This window comes from Uranotaenia lowii, chromosome 2 (assembly GCF_029784155.1).
Source record: "Uranotaenia lowii strain MFRU-FL chromosome 2, ASM2978415v1, whole genome shotgun sequence".
In the NCBI taxonomy this organism is placed as follows: Eukaryota; Metazoa; Arthropoda; class Insecta; order Diptera; family Culicidae; genus Uranotaenia; species Uranotaenia lowii.
The window spans coordinates 111018906-111034650 of NC_073692.1; the positions used below are offsets into that span (position 1 = coordinate 111018906).

General features: G+C 32.8%; 1 pseudogene; it reads right to left on the bottom strand.

The window, feature by feature from the left end:
- Positions 1-3507: 3507 nt before the first annotated feature.
- Positions 3508-15745, bottom strand: part of LOC129741777 (nascent polypeptide-associated complex subunit alpha-like) — a 21892-nt pseudogene continuing 9654 nt past the window's right edge.

Sequence of the window (15745 nt, forward strand, 5' to 3'; positions counted from 1 at the left end):
AAACCGAATCACCACACTAACCACTATGTCAAATAAGTTTTTTTTGCCATCGGAACCAAATCGTACCTAATTTTGCCATTGGAAAATTTGATACTAAATTCTGCTATCATTTTGGAATGGATAGCTTATTTTGGTATGCTATCGATTCAGGCATCAAAGTCTGCTCAGGGGCCGTAACAGTTCCAACGACTCAACTGTTAGAAATATTTTTAAAGAAGCAAGGAGGTTTTTCTATTTAAATTAATGATACTTTAATGATGCCTATTTTTGCCATTACTGAAAAATCAACATTTGAAATGCGGACACTATGCCGGTAACGAACAAATTAGATGTTTGTGTCCAGTTCTATTTAATTTTGAACACCTAAATAAATCTGATTTTTCATCACAAAAATTGTATACCAAATCATGCTATTTTTTTGATCTCACTTTTCTGCTCTATAGTAATAGATGAAACCTTAATGATGCCTCGTTTTGTTATCTTAGAAAAAAAACACTACCAAATAGTGCTTTCATTTTGGTATCAATACCTTATTTAGGTATTGATTTGGTAGCACATTTCAACATGTTGATGCTTCAATGAGACCTAATTTTGCAATCGGGAAAAATGCGATACTAAATTATGCTATCATTATGGCATTGATAGCTCATTTTGGTTTCTGTTTGCTATCGATTTAGGCATCAAAGTCTGCTCGGGATTGCGTAATATTTGAACGGCCCCTTGAAAAATCGCACATCGACTGTTAAACGCCTATATGCATGCAATGATATAGAGAATTTTTAATGCTTTTGGTGTGTTGAATCGGTTGAATCAAACGAAGGAACTGACACAAGATTGTTTTTTCCATAATTGAATATTTTTTATTCTTCAAAACGACGTCATTAGCTTTTTTTCGTATAGGCACATCCAAAACCAAAAACATAACAATTGGGCGAAACTTTAGGCATATGCAGCGAGAAACAAACATAAAATTAAAAATTGTAATTTGTTTTAAATTTACCTCGTACTTTTTGCAATGTTATTGAAACCACGTAATTGAATGTTTGTTTTATGTTGTTTAAACAGAAGCGTTCAGGATAGTGCCAAAATTGCCTTTGTTTATGAAACGTACTATTACTAAGGCATCAGTAATTGCTAATTCTACTTGAATTCATGAAAGTGAGAAAATTTTTCATCATATTCTTTATTTCATACTAAATTTTTCGTATGATTCATATAAATTTAGGCGTTACACTAAATGGAACCGTATTCTGTTTTCTTTTAAATGAATATAACTTTTTCTTTCCATGTAATTAAACAATATAGTTATAACTAGGTATTATGAATGTTTCCATCACTTTAAATGCTTTAGTGAAGGTGAGAAAATCGCCTTAATCTATGCAACCATAAGTGCAGTCGGTTGGAGTAAACCATTGGAAATATTGGAATTAGTGTTTGAGCTATCATGCCTTTTTTGCAAAATTTGGTATAGATAATTGTTCCCGAAAAAGATGGTGCAATAAAAAAATTGGCGCACATTTTTTTATACGGACAGCACAGTTCTACCAAATTTTGGTTTCGCAGAAAACATCATTTTGATACCTCGTTTGGCCATCATTTTTTAGAGGAATTTTGAAAGCACAACGATGCCAAATTTTGGCAGTAAATTATACCTTAAAGTGGCATCATTATGCCCTCAAAACTCGTATGAAAATGTTGGCTAAACAAGGCATCATTGAGGTTTCAGTGAAACCTACACTTGGGATTATCGAGGTATCCGTATATGAAAAGTGAGACCCAAATTTTGGCATTGTACCACCTTTATTCGGGCAAAATGATACCTCATTTTACTTTCAAGGCATGATAGCAAAATAAGGTTTTATTTTGCCATAAAAGTCTGCTCGGGGCAAACAAACACGTTTTGCTGGACGAGGTGCTTGTAGTTCTAGAAATTCAGGAATGATTTTACGTTTATAATTTTCATATTTTTGTGAAATCTCACAGCGTGATTTGTTGCACCTCACTAGAATGAAGATTAAATATGCTTTCCAATGAATATACTCTTGGTTGGTTCAAACAAAGTAAAAGCACTGATAATCCGGGTACAACCTGACGGTGGACCACAAAAAGAGATGAAATTTCAATTTGTAAAAAAATCGCGCAAAGTAGTGAACTTTGAAAAATTCCAGTAAATTCAATTTTTGTTGCATCAAAAATCTAAAGACAGTAAAATGTTAGAATTTTTATTCATTTTGTAGTCATATTTTTTTCAAAACTCTACCATCGCTCAAACAGTATTTACTAGCAACCGAATGAAATGTAGCGCTACAGGTTTTTTAGGTTTTTTAGACCACTTTTTTGAACTTTTTGTGACCATTTCATTAAAAAAATTTAAAAAAATATTTCTTGTCTTCATGATGTAGGCATTAACTTCAGCTTTCATATGCATAAGGCAAATATTTTTTTGAACGTGTAGCATATGAACTACAGCAGTTTTCGTGAGGCATGTTTTTTCGGATTTTTTTTCTTTCATGCTGAATAACGAGAAAACTAGTAACTTTAGCTATACATAATGTTCTAAACATATTTTACTGACATTACAAGGTTTCATTTGATGTAAGTTTTGTTTAAATCGGTCTTACACGCCAAAAGTTATAACGATTTGAGCTTGTGGTGTCAAATTGACACCACAAGTGCTGATTAGGGTAATGAAATCTAATGCGGATGAGGGTTAATCCTTATAGTTGATTTGAGGAATATGGTATTCTACGTTCCTAAAGTATCTGTTAGTAAAGTTTATTTTTTTTTATTGAACTTATTTACTCGAAGACCGACTGTTTTAAGATTTTTTTTGTTTGAATTTTTGAATATAGTAGGAAAAGGTGGGCTAAAAAATCAACACTGATCTAATCAAATGTTACATTAATTAATTTAAAGCATTTTCATTCAAAATTTCGCACACGAACGTTTTAGCAATATTCTTAAAAAAGTTTAATGAACATCTCTTTTTATTTATATTAGATATTTTGATTGTCTTCATAAAAGTTTTTGTTTTACGTAACTACCTGTGACATTCAAAGTAAATGTGTTTTAAGTAATAAATGCATGAACAAAAAATCATAAGATTAGGCTATGATTTACAATTTAGTGGCATATTCCAATTATAAATCCACACCGACGGAATGAATGGACTCTCGAGAAAATTTGCGTACATAGTGAGTTTTGCGTTAAATGAAAGCAGCATATAATGCGTGGACAAGTCAGAAACCTTAATATTTCAATTACTTATGACATATTTTGAAGCATCTGGGGGCCCTGCGATTTGTCCCAGCAATTGAAACCGCCCATTATGGACAGGACAAAGACTACTAAACCAGTACTTACCTAAAACCATCTCATACAATATCTAGTTTGTTGCTTGCTGAGGCAGGAACAAAAACACATTAGACAGCGCCAGAGGTTCCACTTCTTTGGAAACGAATTTGTCAGTTTCGGAACTGTGTGAAAATTTCCTGATGTTTTAAAATTTCATCCAACAAGTTGCTCGCCGGATGTTGTAGCGTTCTGCATTCCCAGGTCGATGTCCTTCTGCATAAACCTAGTGTCGTCCACTTCTTCGTCTTCTTCCGCAACAAGGGCGACAGAGGTGGTCGTGCCAGAGGATCCTTCATTGGACAGGTTTGCTTCCAGAAACTACTTCTTGGCGGCGGCACATTCTTCTGCTGGGACAAATTCTCAATCTTTGCCTCGACGAAGATAATGTTGCTGTGGAGGCTCTTGTAAGCGTCCAGGATTGTTTATCACGAATAGGATGTTCTTGATTTGCAGATCGTAACCCGGTTGACTCCCTGCACCGGCGTCAGATAGAGCTTGGACGCGATTTTCCGCGCCTTTCTCTCACCACGGATTGGCTCCTGTAAACCACCGATCAACAACTAAGCGGCAGCAGTTCCTGCATCCTCAAGCTGTGTCTTCGGTCGCTAGGGGCATCACCAAGTTTTGCCTCTTCCACGGCTCGGGACACGGAGTCAGCAGGAGCTGCGGCCATGGAAATTGACGCACTGATCACTCCGATCGACTCCGATAAACCCGATACGAGAACTAAACGGGAAACAATTTTTTCCTTTTATTTTTCTTTGTTGTTGTGTTGTGATTGAGTCTGTTGGATCAGTGACTGAATGTATATGTACCTATGTAAATATGTTTTTGCGCATACAAAATAAAATCAAGTATTCTTTCGATGTTTCAACCAAACCAATTGTTATATTATTTCTTCCGAATATCAATAATTAGTTATTATTTTAACATTTTATCTTTTCAACCCTTCAATGTTCATTCAGCGATTGTCAGAGAAAAAACAAATTAAAGTTGTTTTAAAGTTTCAGGAAAAATTTGAAGAAAAAAAAACATCGTTTTATATATATATTGCCGTTTATCTGTTGTTGATAATAAATGAGCTCTATTTTGGATCTGGTTTTATTATGAATTTAACCTACAACTATTCACTTATAATAATTTATTTGTTGAAAAAAAATCTTTGTTGTTTATGCTAACCACTTGGACCGCTATGTGGAATAAGAAAAAATTTCTTATTTTACTATTAAAAACGTGTTCATTAATGCACGACACCCTGCACCTGAGAATATCGTTGATAGCTCTTAAAACTGAAATTTCTAGCTTTGACGATTATTGAATTGAACGGTTATGTCCACATGACTAGGCGATGCGACGCAGAAAAAAAATAATTTTGCATGAATTTTTAATTATTTAAATCAAATTTTTCGGTCCCAAGTTCAAATTTCATTTAGTTTAGAAATTACCCCGTGATGCCACTTATTGTCATCCTACGTTAAATTCTACTCTGCTCTGCAAAGTCTGCTTGGGTTTGATTTCAGTTCAATTTAAAATTTAACACTTCATAAAATGATTCCTTAATGATGCCTATTTTTGCAATGACTGAAAAATCAACAATAAAAAATGTGCGCACTATGCCGGTAACGAACAAATTAGCTGTTGTTTTTAGTTAGATTCAATTTTTAACACTTAATTAAATCTGATTTTTTTCATCACAAAAAATTGGGTACCAAATCATGCTATCATTTTGATATCACTTTTCTGCTCTATCATAATGAATGAAACCTCAATGATGCCTCGTTTTGTTATCTTGGGAAAATCCAAACCAAAAAGTGCTTTCATTTTAGTCTCAATGCTTTATTTAGGTATCAATTAGGCATCAGTTTTTGACAAATTTACGCTTCAATGAGACCTAATTTCGCCATCGGGAAAAATGCAATACCAAATTATGCTATCATTTTGGTATTGATAGCACATTTTGGTTACCGTTTGCTATCGATTCAGGCATCAAAGTCTGCTCGGGAGAGTTTTTCGTCAAGATGCAGCTAGTTTATGAGAAATTCGCCATTAAAAAAGATTTAAAATAGAGTTAAAAATCAGTCTAATGATTTGTAATTAAGTTGGTAAAAATAACCGAAAAAAATCATTAAAAGATTATTTACCACTGAAAGAAATAAATATTCAAAAAAATATTCGGAATTTTGCTTGGTTTTCTGTTTTACAAAATCGGGAATTTCGTGAGACCATGCGGGAAAAAGACGGGAAATATGCGGGATATCAAAAATCGATTTTGAGTGGCCACCCTGCAGTTCGAGTCAAACTCCAGCATATAAACCCTCCCTCTTGTTTCGAATCAAGACTAAGGACCTCTCCTCTAACGACTCGAGATCTTGGCTCCGCCTGGCTTGGATCGAGGCCCTCTCCTCTCTTGTCCGTGTGCCGAATCGAGAGCAGCTTATCTTGGACACGCGCCTGTCACAGCACACGTCCGGGCTTTACGAAAGACTACTCGGATGATTCCCGGCGAAGAATTCATCCTACACCGACTCAGGTGACTCACCCGCCGACGACGTGAAGTCACCCTACCCGAGAGTATTTCGCGGCGTAAATACTCTTCCCCCTACGAGTTCGGCTACGAAGAAGGTATAGTCATATCCCCGCAGCTTCCCTCGTTGGGAGCGCGTTTTACTCAGATACTCGCGGCGGTGGAAGTATCCTACATCCTCCTCTATATGTTATGGGTTTCGAGTATAGTAGTGGCGCAGCTGTTCCCTGAATTTCGGAAGAAAAAAATCGATGAAGCATATACTATACTGAATGTAAACGGTCGAAAGTTTCTTGACTAGATGTACTCTGATGAGGAAATTACTTGGTTGAGAACACCTCAAAGCCATTTTTACTTTCCTCAGAAATGAATTTCGCTCACAAAAACCCTGACAAAATTTATATTCTCAAACTTGCGTGTAAAAACTGAAGATACATGTTGGTTCCTGCCGTGGATATCGAAGGGCTCGACGTGGTTTTTCGAAAGGACCTAATGATCATAATAACCACTTTTAACATAACATGAACAAATGTACACGAGCTCATCCAATTCTTCGCAGTTTCCAAACTAGGGGCATTGAAGTATATGATAATGACTCTACGCATTATTGGCAATCCAAACTTTGAGTGTACAAGTACAACCTTCGATTGGAGTAAATCTCAACTAAGTACGATTAAATATGTTATAAATCGATATTTATTGACTAGCTCAAATTGCACTCTACTTGCTACATAGTACCCGAAGGCCTTAAATCACATCGAATGCTGGCCCTCATGATGGGAACTTGGAAGGTACAAAGTTCGGCTACCCAAAGGCAGTCTTTACCAAACGAAATCCATTTACATACCAGTTTCGGATTGAGCCTCCAAGAAAGACTGCAAGTTGAGACACTCACGACGCTGATGGGTTTTGCAGATGTTACGAAAACAAACCATTTATCATGGATTTTCCACGCAATAATTAAGACACAAGAGATTAACCATTGAACCGAAGAACAATTCTCCGGCCTCTTGGTAGTACTTGTTAAGTGGGAGCCAATAAAAAAAATAAATAAATAACAAAGCTGTTCTGCTGGTTAAGTCACTCGAAGGACAAGCTTTAATGGGGATGTGCAATTAAAGAAAAATGATGACGCTGTGTTGACGGGAATCTGATTTATGCTAGCGTAGGTTTAAGATTTTCAATGCAGTCCTTCGGATTGAACGATTAAAAACCTTTGAAACCAAATACATGTTCGATTAAAAGTTATGACAAAAAAAGTAAATAGGTATTACAACTGTGATTGTTATGATATGAAGTTAAAATCTCAAGGAATATTAGCAACCTGTAGAAAATTGTTACAATTTGAAAACACCATAAAATTCAACGATGCTCCGAGCAAAAAGAATACAAAACTGCAAACCACATGCACGGATCTTGACAGTGCCTGTTTATTTCCCCCACTGGGTGTCGGAAATAATCGTCACCATATCTATTTTATTGGTGCAGTTCATAAACAACTTCATCTGTCATAAAGTTCCATACTTTATTGATCAATTATCGAGCAGTGCGACTTTTTTTTGCTCTCTCTTTGCCGTTCCACTCGCCCAGAAACCACTTCAAAGTGTTCAATTGCGGGATGTTGTTGTAATTGCGCAGAAATTCAAAGTGTGTCTAGAACTGTGAACCATAAACCTAAAAGTAGGTATTGACTGTATGTTAGGAGAGACTGTCAGTAGTTTGCAAAATGCAGGGTGGTCATCTTGGGAGGACTTGTCTTCACTCTTAGACCTTGGTGCACACAAGATATAGATATTTTCTGGCCTGGGACTTCAACGTCAAGGAAATGTTCATTAGCGGTTGTCCAATTATTTTTCTGCTCTATGAGGAAGTCGTTTTTTTTCCTTAGAAATGCTGGGAAAGTTTTATAATGTTTCCTCATGACTATAATGTGATTTAAAATAGGTAACCATGTTTTAAACGGTTGTATAACACATGATCCAAAAATTTCATGTGTTTTTATTTTAATATTTTAAACAAACTTTAACAAAGCCATGACTAAACTAGAAACTTTCTTTATTCAATGGACTCCTATTTAGAAAGTGCAGAAAAACCAAACAACATGTGGAAAACATCCTTCACATTGCTTAATACAATAGTGGATAGTTCACGAGCCCTGAAATGTACCATCTGAAGTTTGCATGAAAATTCGATTTTTGAGAATCTGCATGTCAAATAGGGTGGCAAAGAATGCATGTAAAAAGGAAACAATCAAATTCCATAGCCGAACATTTTTTATTTACCCTACTATCAACCTATGCATAATTTCAGCTCAATCTGCCACAACTTTGGGATGCCTTTTTTTTAATGTCCTAAGAAGTGACTGAAGCAAAACAGGAAAATTAATTACTTAGAGTTGCCAAAATTGCAATATCGGCTTTTTTTCTATAAAATAATTATTAGCCCTCATCCGCATTAGGGTGTCATTTTGACACCATTGCAAGTTTGAAGGCTTGTAACTTTTTTCAGAAGCTTCAAAATACAAAAATTTCTTTGGGGACCCTAAATTAATTCAAAAGTTCTTCAATATTGCATCTTTACTTTTTTTATGGACGAACCCTGGAAGCCTGGACAAAAAAACTCCTTTTTCCGACTTTGGGTGTCATTTTGACACCACAAAAGTAAAATCCATTTAAGTCGTTTGAATTATTATGAACTTCATATAAAACTTATATCAATAGAAACCTTGTAATGTCAGTAAAATATGTTTAGAACATTATATACAGCTAAAGTTACAAGTTTTCTCGTTATTCAGCATGACAGAAAAAAAAATCCGAAAAAACATGTCTCACGAAAACTGCTGTAGTTCATATATTACACGTCCAAAAAAATATTTACCTTATTCATATGAAAGCTGAAGTTAATGCCTACATCATGAAGATAAGAAATAATTTTTTTAATTTTTTTTTAATGAAATTGTCACAAAAAGTTAAAAAAAAGTGGTCTAAAACACCTACTTTTTATTCGATTGCTAGTAAATACTGTTTGAGCGATGGTAGAGTGTTTTAAAAAATATGACTACAAACTAGAGATGTACCGAATAGTGGTATTCGGCAAACGGCCGAATACCGAATATTAACCTTTTCAATTATTCGGCCAAACGAATATTCGGCCGAATATTCGGTCGAACATTCTATTGAATTTTTAATGAAAAAAACTTTAGCGATTATTTCAATGCTTTCTATTTCTTCCATATTACTGCCTCTCATGTTTTTAAATTCGATTATTCTCAACCAGATGACATTTTACATTACAAGACATTTTTTGAGTAGGGGCCTTTGTTGTTGTTGTACGTTTATTTAAATAGGGTTTTTAGCCTTAAACTTTTACCTTCAGTAGGGGTCTTTCAATAACTGAAAAGACATAAGAGGAGTAGTCGCTTCTAGGGCGTTTATCATAAAGGAGATTGCGTTCCTATGAAATCGTGGATAAAACATGTCTCAAAAGGTGCCAAGCTATCCGGAATTGCTTCTCTAATATTGAATTAGATGAAGGTCGAATTTTAGCAAGGTATCTTTCAAATAGTTGTTGAAAAGATAGTTGATCTTCAACCATTAGCATACCATACTTTCAACCACATGTATCCACACGATCAGGTATTCAGGACGATTTTTGAAAAAAAAATCGAAAGAGTTCAAAATTTATGTATATTTTTAAATTTTTGAAAAATCGTTATTGAATACAAAATTTAAAAAAAAATTAAAGAGGAATTTGAGTTTTTTATTTGATTTAGCAAAAAATCTGAAAAAAAAACTCAAGAAGTTTTAAACAATATCTAGACATCCCGGCCAGATTCGACTTATCTGGATTTTTTACTGGATTTATGGGCAAACCTGAATATATCCAGAAAATCTGAAATAAACTATAATCAAAGTATAAAGCGATACCGTTCAGCATTCTTCTGATTGATCTCTACAGTGAAAAATATGCGGATACACCATAGATGTTTTGCCGAAACCATAAGTTTTCAATGACTGTGTAGCTTTTGCAACATTACTGTTGGATATTTGATAAATTATCAAAAATCATTTGAAAAATTGACAAGTCTGTAGTAGATATTCGGCCTATTTGGCCTATTCGGCCGAATACTTAGCTCAACTATTCGGTGAGCCGAATATTCGGCTTAACGGTTTTTCGGCGGTATTCGGCGCCGAATATTCGGCCAACCGAATATTCGGTACATCTCTAGTTTGAACAATCGGTTTTAAAAACTTATCAGTAACAAACCTATGTTGTTATGGTCTGGAGTTAAAACATCATCTCACCGTCGCCCATAAGTAGTGAGCAGACTGCGATTAATTGGTTGTGGCAACACAGGTTTAATTGCCGCCGAGATCCCTGTTCTGCAGGCATTGATAGATTTCTCCGGTATGATAATTTATGTCCAACATGGGCAGCAAAGATTGTGTAAGATCATCCCTGTATTGACTACGCAAATGGTACGCAAATGTATATGAAGTTTCACACCCTTGATCGCTGCCGGTTTTTTCTCTACATTCTCATCTTAATCCAGACGATAGGACTCATCGCAAGCTATCTGATCCCGTCTCGTAGTTCTTGGATAGATTAACGCCACCTGTAAAGGTTGACTGGTTACCTTAGATGGACTTTGCATAACCGGTCCTAGAAATGCACTTGAATCCTTTTGGACTTTTCATTTTCGTCTCCTATATTTAGTTATTTTTTTAAAATACAAATGTTTTATTCTGTTATTTTGGTCCATTAAACGTGACCGTGACTCTCGCGTAGCTAAACTTTACTTATTACAATTACTATGATAATTATCATTTGATCCAATCATCCATAAACTGAAACACTAACATTACATTTAAATGTTGTTAATCAAGGCTAAAATGTATTACAATCAAAGAGAGCAAAATCGGCTGCCGGATCTAAGTCGCAGGCAACAAGATCACCCTGTAATGACTAGAGGCGGCGTCGTGACATATCGAATAGCTGGCTGGATGATTAGAGCGGCCCTTTATGAGTCTAACCTGGTTAGCTGTCCGCGCTGGACAAATGTTTGCGCATGTTCAAATTGCTCGAACATACAACAAACACCATGTGTTCGATTGACTACAAACTGAAGGTTTGAGGTTTCAACAAACAAGCTGGAAATTTGAAGGCAAAGTTATCCCGCTTAGCAGTGTTGGACACTAATCATGCTAGAAATGAAAGTGAATTCCATTAGAAGATCTTACCATTTAGTGTTACAAACCAGATTCGATAATCGCGGTTTTTTTTTCTGGTCCCTCGAGTCGAGCTGCTGATATCGCACAGGCAGGCGTAATCGTTGTCGGCGAAGGAATTAAACGTCGCCATTTAACATGTTTGCACAGCTGCTGAACGTGACTGGAAAAATTTTCTGTTCAATTTTTCTTATCTGTGAATTGTGGAAAAACTTCGGTTTGAGTTTGTCATTAACCAGCTTATTTTTCAGGCAATCTTCAAAGCAGTGTACGGAATTTATTACAGGAAATTTACTATTCAAAATGTCAAGATTAGAAACTTCCGATTTTGTCATGATTTTCAAGATTTTTGGTATTTGAAAAGGCTTAATTTTTGAATAATGGATATTTTTTTAATTTGTTCAAAATATTTTTCCTTTTATTTTTCCACTTAAAAAAAATTCTCAGTCTAAGGGTGAATCGACAAACTTGAGTTGGATAGAAATCTTTGAAAAATCAATTTAAATACGAACATATTTCACTTTATTTCACAGCAGCACTTTTCTTCTCAATTAAATACAATTCTCGAAAATGTCTTGAGCATTTGTGTTTTGTTTATCTTTTTCAATTTTCACGTAAAGATTAGCAGTTAGAGATCGCTAATTTTTTTTAACTTTCAGAGGTGTCAATTGAATGTATGGAAGTAGTTTTCTCATCAATATAAAAAAAAATCAACCGTAAACATTTTGTTGACTGGCCCAAATAATGAACCTGTGCTAAATTTAAGTTCATTATGACTTGATTTAGAGGTGCCTTAGAGCGGCTTAAGTAAGGTGACAGATTGCCCGGATTTATCCTGGTTTGTACAGTTATTTAAAACATAATTTGAGAAAAGTCCAGCCCGGCCCGGTTGCCGGATATTATAAGAATGGCTCGGTTTTTGTCTGGATTTATTTGCCTAATGACACAAAAAAAAACTAATTGTTTTGTAAATTTTCTTGTGTGTACGATCAAAACAAAAATTTTCGAGCAAGAGTAATAAAAAAAAATCATGAAAGGTTTTCGAAAGCCTGAAAACGATAAAAAACGATTTAATGTTTACTGATTAGTTTTGATGAGAAACATTTTTTTTAAGTTTTGTTTTTTTTTTAATTTCGTTGAGTTAGTTGAGTTGAGTTTTCAAATAAAAAAGCCCGGATTTGTCCGGCCCGAGTAAAGGTGACGAAAAAAATTTATGACGAAAAACTGACGTTGAAATCTGGTGATTTTTCGAATTATAAATTTCGCCCGAGAGTGGGTTTTTTGAGGCAAAGGCGTTTTTAGAAAAAAACTAGTGGAAATCTATGCTATGTTTAAGGATACGCATTTGAAATAAACCACATTTCGCTCTCAATATCATGTAACTTATTTTAATTTGAATTAGTCATCTTAGACTTCATTTAATGAACTCCAGAAATAGAAAATAAATTTGATTTAAATGAAGAAATTGCACTTCATTGAACAAAAAGAATTTAAAAAAGACTCAAATAGTTCAAAACCGCAAAAGTGGTGAAAAAAACTTTAATTAAAATACACTGGGTTTATTCCCATTTTTTGGTTTTTGTTTTGTTTTATCTTTTTGGTCATTTAAAAAAATTTAATTGTTCATATTTTTTTTCCATTTTTTAACGGATTTTAATTTTTTGTCATTTTGGTCATTCTTGTCATTTTTGTTTTTTTTTTCATTTTTGTCATTTTTGTCATTTTTGTCATTTTTGTCATTTTTGTCATTTTTGTCATTTTTGTCATTTTTGTCATTTTTGTCATTTTTGTCATTTTTGTCATTTTTGTCATTTTTGTCATTTTTGTCATTTTTGTCATTTTTGTCATGTTTTGTCATTTTTGTCATTTTTGTCATTTTTGTCATTTTTGTCATTTTTGTCATTTTTGTCATTTTTGTCATTTTTGTCATTTTTGTCATTTTTGTCATTTTTGTCATTTTTGTCATTTTTGTCATTTTTGTCATTTTTGTCATTTTTGTCATTTTTGTCATTTTTGTCATTTTTGTCATTTTTGTCATTTTTGTCATTTTTGTCATTTTTGTCATTTTTGTCATTTTTGTCATTTTTGTCATTTTTGTCATTTTTGTCAATTTTTTCATTTTTGTCATTTTTGTCATTTTTGTCATTTTTGTCATTTTTGTCATTTTTGTCATTTTTGTCATTTTTGTCATTTTTGTCATTTTTGTCATTTTTGTCATTTTTGTCATTTTTGTCATTTTTGTCATTTTTGTCATTTTTGTCATTTTTGTCATTTTTGTCATTTTTGTCATTTTTGTCATTTTTGTCATTTTTGTCATTTTTGTCATTTTTGTCATTTTTGTCATTTTTGTCATTTTTGTCATTTTTGTCATTTTTGTCATTTTTGTCATTTTTGTCATTTTTGTCATTTTTGTCATTTTTGTCATTTTTGTCATTTTTGTCATTTTTGTCATTTTTGTCATTTTTGTCATTTTTGTCATTTTTGTCATTTTTTCATTTTTGTCATTTTTGTCATTTTTGTCATTTTTGTCATTTTTGTCATTTTTGTCATGTTTGTCATTTTTGTCATTTTTTTCATTTTTGTCATTTTTGTCATTTTTGTCATTTTTGTCATTTTGTCATTTTTGTCATTTTTGTCATTTTTGTCATTTTTGTCATTTTTGTCATTTTTGTCATTTTTATCATTTTTGTCATTTTTGTCATTTTTGTCATTTTTGTCATTTTTGTCATTTTTGTCATTTTTGTCATTTTTGTCATTTTTGTCATTTTTGTCATTTTTGTCATTTTTGTCATTTTTGTCATTTTTGTCATTTTTGTCATTTTTGTCATTTTTGTCATTTTTGTCATTTTTGTCATTTTTGTCATTTTTGTCATTTTTGTCATTTTTGTCATTTTTGTCATTTTTGTCATTTTTGTCATTTTTGTCATTTTTGTCATTTTTGTCATTTTTGTCATTTTTGTCATTTTTGTCATTTTTGTCATTTTTGTCATTTTTGTCATTTTTGTCATTTTTGTCATTTTTGTCATTTTTGTCATTTTTGTCATTTTTGTCATTTTTGTCATTTTTGTCATTTTTGTCATTTTTGTCATTTTTGTCATTTTTGTCATTTTTGTCATTTTTATCATTTTTGTCATTTTTGTCATTTTAGTCATTTTTGTCATTTTTGTCATTTTTGTCATTTTTGTCATTTTTGTCATTTTTGTCATTTTTGTCATTTTTGTATTTTTGTCATTTTTGTCATTTTTGTCATTTTTGTCATTTTTGTCATTTTTGTCATTTTTGTCATTTTTGTCATTTTTGTCATTTTTGTCATTTTTGTCATTTTTGTCATTTTTGTCATTTTTGTCATTTTTGTCATTTTTGTCATTTTTGTCATTTTTGTCATTTTTGTCATTTTTGTCATTTTTGTCATTTTTGTCATTTTTGTCATTTTTGTCATTTTTGTCATTTTTGTCATTTTTGTCATTTTTGTCATTTTTGTCATTTTTGTCATTTTTGTCATTTTTGTCATTTTTGTCATTTTTGTCATTTTTGTCATTTTTGTCATTTTTGTCATTTTTGTCATTTTTGTCATTTTTGTCATTTTTGTCATTTTTGTCATTTTTGTCATTTTTGTCATTTTTGTCATTTTTGTCATTTTTGTCATTTTTGTCATTTTTGTCATTTTTGTCATTTTTGTCATTTTTGTAATTTTTGTCATTTTTGTCATTTTTGTCATTTTTGTCATTTTTTGTCATTTTTGTCATTTTTGTCATTTTTGTCATTTTTGTCATTTTTGTCATTTTTGTCATTTTTGTCATTTTTGTCATTTTTGTCATTTTTGTCATTTTTGTCATTTTTGTCATTTTTGTCTTTTATGTCTTTTTTTGTCATTTGGAGTTTTTTTCCATGTTTAACACTCATCCGCATTAGATTTCATTACCCTAATCAGCACTAGGAGTGTCAATTTGACACCACAAGCTCAAATCGTTATAACTTTTGGCGTGTTGAACCAATTTAAACAAAACTTACATTAAAAGAAACCTTTTAATGTCAGTAAAATATGTTTAGAACATTATATACAGCTAAAGTTGCAAGTTTTCTCGTTATTCAGCATGAAAGAAAAAAAAATCCGAAAAAACATGCCTCACGAAAACTGCTTAATGCCTACATCATGAAGACAAGAAATATTTTTTTAAATTTTTTTTAATGAAATGGTCACAAAAAGTTCAAAAAAGTGGTCGAAAAAACCTACTTTTCATTCGATTGCTAGTAAATACTGTTTGAGCCATGGTTAGAGTTTTAGAAAAAATATGACTACAAACTTTATTAAAATTCTAACATTTTGCTGTCTTTAGATTTTTGATAACTGGATTTGAGATTACTGGAGTTTTCCAAAGTTCACTACTTTGCGCAATTTTTTTGACAAATTGAAATTTCATCTCTTTTTGTGGTCCACCGTCAGCTTGTACCCGGATTTTCAGTGCTTTCACTTTGTTCGGACCAATCAAAAGTATATTCATGGGAAAGCAAATTTAATCTACATTCTAGTGAGGTGCAACAAATCACGCTTTGAGATTTCACAAAAATATGAAAATTATAAACGTAACGGCTTCGCTCTCTGACCAAATCACCACAAACCGTACCTACTCGGAGAGCT